At 37.9% G+C, this 5,871-nt stretch overlaps 1 non-coding gene across 1 annotated transcript; it reads right to left on the bottom strand.

Annotated features, from left to right (window-relative positions):
* Nucleotides 1-2,071: 2,071 nt before the first annotated feature.
* LOC143656643 (U6 spliceosomal RNA) lies at nt 2,072-2,175 on the bottom strand. The gene has a single exon (XR_013162551.1). It is a non-coding gene; the product is annotated as a U6 spliceosomal RNA (small nuclear RNA).
* Between the last annotated feature and the right edge of the window lie 3,696 nt (nt 2,176-5,871).

The following is a 5,871-nucleotide window of genomic DNA, read 5'->3' on the forward strand; positions in this document are numbered from 1 at the left end:
TTCCAGCTATATCTCACAAATTTTGTCATGTAGGTACAGTTTTGCAGTAAGTATTCCACAAGTTCTCTTATGAGTTCCTTTTGCTTAATAGTATACTTCTAGACTTTCAGGTATATAGGATTTTTTAGAAAGTAAAAGGTAGCTGTTGATTTTTATTCCTAATTTCATTACATAATTGCAATGTAGAACTCACTCACTGTTATGTTATTCTTTGGTATTTACTGAGACTTCCTTTGCAGCCTAAGATATACTGCCTACAAAGTGCCATGCAGGTTCAAAAGAATGCTGTATTTCTGTTGGACATAAAGTTCTCTACATGTTTTTAAAATTGCAAGTGTATTATCATGTTATTCAAATATTGTCTTTCTTATTTTTTATTTCTTGACCAATCAACTTCTAAGAAAGAATTATTACCATCTCATATAGGAATTGTTGATTTATCTCTATCTCTCCTCATATTTCTGCCAATTGTGGCTTTACATATTTTCTTAATATCTTGTTAGATACTCATACATTCTTCATCTATTTTTCTTTAATCAGTGTATAATATACAGCTTTGTCTCTTATGAGTATTTTACAAATTCTATTTTGTCTGATATAAAATTCTATTACGTCTCATTGCTTTCTCAGCTTAGTTCATATTTGTCTGGTATATCTTCTCTCCCTTCCTTTTTGTGTCATTTTGTTTAAAATAAGACAACATATTGCTGAATGTTGTTAGAGTTTATTGCTCGTCTTTCTTTTTTCTTTATTAAATCAAGGGTGAGAGCTTCTTTTTGGGTCAGTTTATACCATTTGCATTTATTATAATGAATGCAACCCGTAGGACTTTTTGTATCATCCTCTTACTTTTTCTATTTCTTTATGTATTCTATTTTCTATTGACCATTTTCCTCTTCTGATTTGAAAGTTTACATTCTCCTTAATTCTTCTCTAGCTTGCCCTTAAATCATTAATTCCTACACTTGCATCTAGTTTTGCTTATTTCCTACACTTATCTACAGCTACGTCATCCCCATAAACGAGACAAATGCTTTAGCGTGCCCTAAACTTTTGGTCTTTCCCTTCTCTATTTCTCTTCTTCCCACCCCTCTTCCTCCCGCCACCCCCCCCCAAATTATTTTGGTGTCTTCTAGGGTTTTAGCTCTACATTGTAATGGATATACTTTTGTTTTCATTTATTTACTGTACACCAAATTTTACTAGGCTATTTACTTTCTGGATCTTGTTGGTTTCCCCTCCTTTCCTTCCTTCCTTCCTTCCTCCCTCCCTCCCTCCCTCCCTCCCTCCCTCCCTCCCTTCCTTCCTTCCTTCCTTTTTAACTGCTGGAGAACTTTCTTCAAGGATAATTTCAGAGTATGATCAACTTTCTAAGGCTCTGCAAAATTCCAGATTTAAATTCTTTTTATTAAAACATAAAAATATTAGTTCTTGTCATTCTGATTTTTGTTCCTTTTAGGACATCTAAAATTTCTTTTTGGAAAGTCCTAGGATTGTCTGTGCGTAGTACGCCTGTTTAATTTTAGCACAATATGCCTGTATTCTGTTTGACTTTGTAAGAGCCACTTATATCTAAGAATTTAAAAAGTTCTAGGAAACTTTTTAGTCATTAGATCTGCAAATATTACCTTTCCTCCATTTATTTTTCTCCTCTTTTTTTTATGCTGCTATTATATGGCTGTTTAACAATTATTTTTTTCTATCCTCCGTATCTGTGGTGGTTTTAAAACAGCCCCAAAATTCTTTGTCACCCTTTCCACTGTGAGGTGGGGTCTATGTCCCTTCCATCGAATCTGAGCACTATAATTGCTCGACTAAGAGACTACAATGGAAATGATGCTCCGCCAGTTTCTGGGCTCAAGCCTTAAGAAACTCGGTGGGAAACCTTTTTCTCTCATTACCATCATTTTTGGCAGTGAAATTAACGTGTATTTAATCTACTATGTTTAATATTAATTGGAAGTCTCTCCTGATAGAGTTTCCTTTTACTGTTTTAATGATAATGCTTTTCATCCCGAATGTTGTTTTGCCCATTTTGTCTGTGTTAACTTTTTATTTTTGTTTTTTGTTTTTAAAAATGGAATGCTCCACGAATTTGCGTGTCATCCTTGCACAGGAGCCACGCTAACCTCCATACTGCTCCAAGTTTAGTACGTGTGCTGCGGAAGCAAGCACTGTAGTAACTTTTAAACATGTCTATTGCTGTCAGTACAGCTGGAGTAAAAATTCAGTTTACAGTCTCTGATTTTAAAATGTGAGTTTAATTTGTTTACATTTCTCTGGTTTGTCTATATGTTGAACTTATGTCTTCTATCGTGTTTCCTGTTTTCAGTATGTGTGATTTACCTGTGTGCTGCTCTTTTTCTGTCTTTTCTTGGACTGATAAAGTTTTCTTTTGTCCTTCATCTTTCCCCTTCCTTCTGTCCCTTCTGCCAATGAGTAAATTATGGATTGTATTTCTTTTCTTTCATTGGTTACAACTAAAATTTTAACTAATATATATATATATATAGTATTATATATATATAATATATAATATGTATATATATATATATATATATATATTATCTCAGTGTTTAAAGTATGCCTTTGGCCTTCCATTATCTTTTAGATAATATTGACCACACTTTCCTTAAAATCCTGTTCTTAGAAGATTGCTCTGTTATTTTAGGATTTTCAAAGTGTCTTGGTTGTCTACCATCATGGCATACGTGGTCTTTACGTGCCTTGCAGTTTGGATGTGCTGACTTGCATGGAGGACTCGCTCCTGGCCCTTTCTGTTTCTCTTCTCCCGCTCTCACTGTCCTCTGTCTAGGAGTTACAGTGACCTCCATCTGGCCCGCTCAACCCTGCAGTTCACTTCCTGTCCTATGTTGTAGGCTAGAGGCTCTCGTCCCAAAGAGTGTTTCCTATCCAGGACCTGAGCCTGTGGGTAGCGTAGCCCAGATTCCAGTTGCACAGATGTCTCTGATTCTTCCTGTTCGCTCATGTAGAATATAGCCGGGAAGTGGCCCCACTTCCTTAGACTTCTGTTCATGAGTGAGGATTCCCACTTCTGTTCCACCCTAGCCCCTGATCTCACACGGCAGGCCTGGCGTCAGTCCTTTTACACATGTAGGGTGTCTCTGCCTCTGTTATCTCGCAGAAGTTGACCGCTAACTGCTTCTTTCTATAAGCAACCCTGAGCCCTGTCAATGACTGTGCATTATTCTCCCATTTCTGGTCCATTGAGATATTGACCTTGGTTTTGAATATGACTATTGTATTTGTCAGCATTCTCCAGAGAAACAGAACCGATATATCCTATTCAGCTGGCCGAACAAAAAGCAGAAATTCTTCTTTCTGACTTCCGGAATCCTCAGTTCTACCATTGAGATCTCCAACTGATTATATGAGGAGTCCCTCTCATTGCTGAGGGACATCCATCACTTTCGCTGTTTCTCAATGCATCCAACAGACTAATGAAGAAATCTATCTAGGAAATATTCTCACAGTGACATTCAGGTCAGTGCTTGCTTCACCAGATAACTGGATGGCATAACCTAGCTATGTTGACACGTGTGACTAACTGTCACACATTTAAGACCCATCGTTGCTTTCATGTGGAGCAAAAGCAGGTGGCTGGTGTGTAGCCTGGAACACTCTTAAACAGAGTTGAAACCTTGGACATTTTTATGCCCTTTGACTCAGTGATTAAAATGTTAAGAATTTATCTCAGGGACATAACTGGATGATATGTGTCTAATGATATTCGCCGCAGTATTTTTATCACAGTGAAAAACTGGACACAGTGTAAACGATTATCAACAAGGGACTCAATAGATTATGCTATAGCAATTCAATGGAATAATTCTTCCAACTCTGCAGACTAAATTGTTAATTTGGTTTGGTTCCTGATTTTTTTTTTCTTCAAAATATCCCAGATGATTCTGATTTGCTTACAGGAAGAAGATCCATTGATATGAGAGTCTCTAATATTCTGGAAAGTAGGTAAACTTTAAGTCAAGATCATATGTTGCGCAGGGACCTTTTAAATCAGGGTCCCCAAACTATAACCCACAGGCCAAATCCAGCCTGCTGCCAATTCCTGCTGGCCTGTGAACTGGCAGTGTTCTTTGCATTTTGGAATAGATTTTTTAAAAAAACAAACAAAAAAATGCAAAAGAGGAATAATATTTCATGCAATTTTATGTGAATTCATATTTCAAGGCCCATAAATAGCAGTCTTTTGGAACACAACCACGTTTGCTTGTTCACATATTGTCTCTGTCTGCTTTCATGATAGCAGAGTTGAGTAGCAGCAACTGAGACTGAATGGCATGTAAAGCTTTAAAAAGTTACTATCTGGCCTTTTTTTTTTTTTTTTTTTTTTTTTTTTTTTTTTTAAAGGAAAGACAGAGAGAAGGAATGAAGGATAGAAGGAAGGAAGGAAGGAAGAAAGGGAAACATTTTTAAACATTTTCTTGTTTTATTGTATTCTGTTTCTCCGTTTTTTGTTACATGGGCTGGGGCCGGGAATCGAACCGAGGTCCTCCGGCATAGCAGGCAAGCACTTTGCCCGCTGAGCCACCGCGGCCCGCCCACTATCTGGCCTTTTATGAAAGGTTTGCTGACCACTATTCTAAACCATTGCTCACTCTTGCCACTCTTTTTGGGACTTGACTAGCCGTTTGGGACTTTGATACAGATGGGCATGGAGGGAGGGATAGTCTTGCTTAGTTTGGAGCTGAAAAGAGGGCATCCTACTGTGTGCTGTAAAGCCCAAATATATTTCCCCTTACTCCACAAAATAAAGAGCACATGCACCCAAAAGAACGTTCAAGAAAAGGTTACCAGCACCTAGGGCAATATATAAGATCCCACAAGAGTTCCAGGCACTAGAGTAACTTCCCAGAAACCTACAACCTCCAGATGGCTCCCTGGTCCAGATAAGTCCTGAAACCTAGAGGGCCCAGCTTCTCCAGAACATCAGATAGTTCCATCTCCCTATCCCATTTTAGTGACAAACCCTTCCAAAATCAAAAAGTTAGAATGGCCATAGCCCAAACACCCCCAAAGAGAGGAATGGAAAGATCAAAGGTGATGATGGAGTTATACAGAGAAGATAGGATTAAACAAATGAATATGATTGCTGAATCATTAAATTGATACCTCTTTTAGTCTCCAGGATCTTACAGCAGCCAAAAGTAAACACCTAAAATTGTGGAATTGTAACCTATATCAAACTCTGAAATATGTTCTACAACTAACTGTGATGCTGTGCTTTGAAATTTATAGCTTTTTTGTATGTATGTTATTTTTCACAAAAAAAAGAAGGGAAAAAAGTCTATTGTGATGATAAAAAAATAGCTATTCCTTCTATCCTCCTATACTGTGGAGCAGCTAGAAGGTAAAATCTGAGAGGATGGTATGGTAGCCCATGACAAACTCTGGGATCTGTCCTGTAACTACTTCTCGAAGAGTGCTTTGAAAACTATTGCTTTTTTAGTTCTTTGCTTTGTATATGTTGTACTATACAATAAAAAAGTTTTTAAGAAAAAAAAAAAGAAAAAAGGAAAGGTTACCCGGTCACTTGGAAGAAGAAGGGCGGCATTCCACTTTTGCCACCTTGATTAACTCATCCAAGGAAGAGGTGGACAGAAGAAAACAGGTGCTAACAGCCCGAGGCAGTGTTGTCCCCTCGGTAGGTGTTCAGGCTTCAGCAAGTGGGGAAGGAGTTTTGAAATCCCCTGTGTGACTAGATCCTTTTGGGTCCTTTAAGTCACCAACCCCACCTGAAGAAATTACCTGAAGGCATTGCATAAAAGGAGGATTCTGGAATTACTTGCCTGAAGCTACTCATTGCCTCTTATGCAGGACTCCCCCACATCT

Source organism: Tamandua tetradactyla, chromosome 14 (assembly GCF_023851605.1).
Source record: "Tamandua tetradactyla isolate mTamTet1 chromosome 14, mTamTet1.pri, whole genome shotgun sequence".
Classification (NCBI taxonomy): domain Eukaryota; kingdom Metazoa; phylum Chordata; class Mammalia; order Pilosa; family Myrmecophagidae; genus Tamandua; species Tamandua tetradactyla.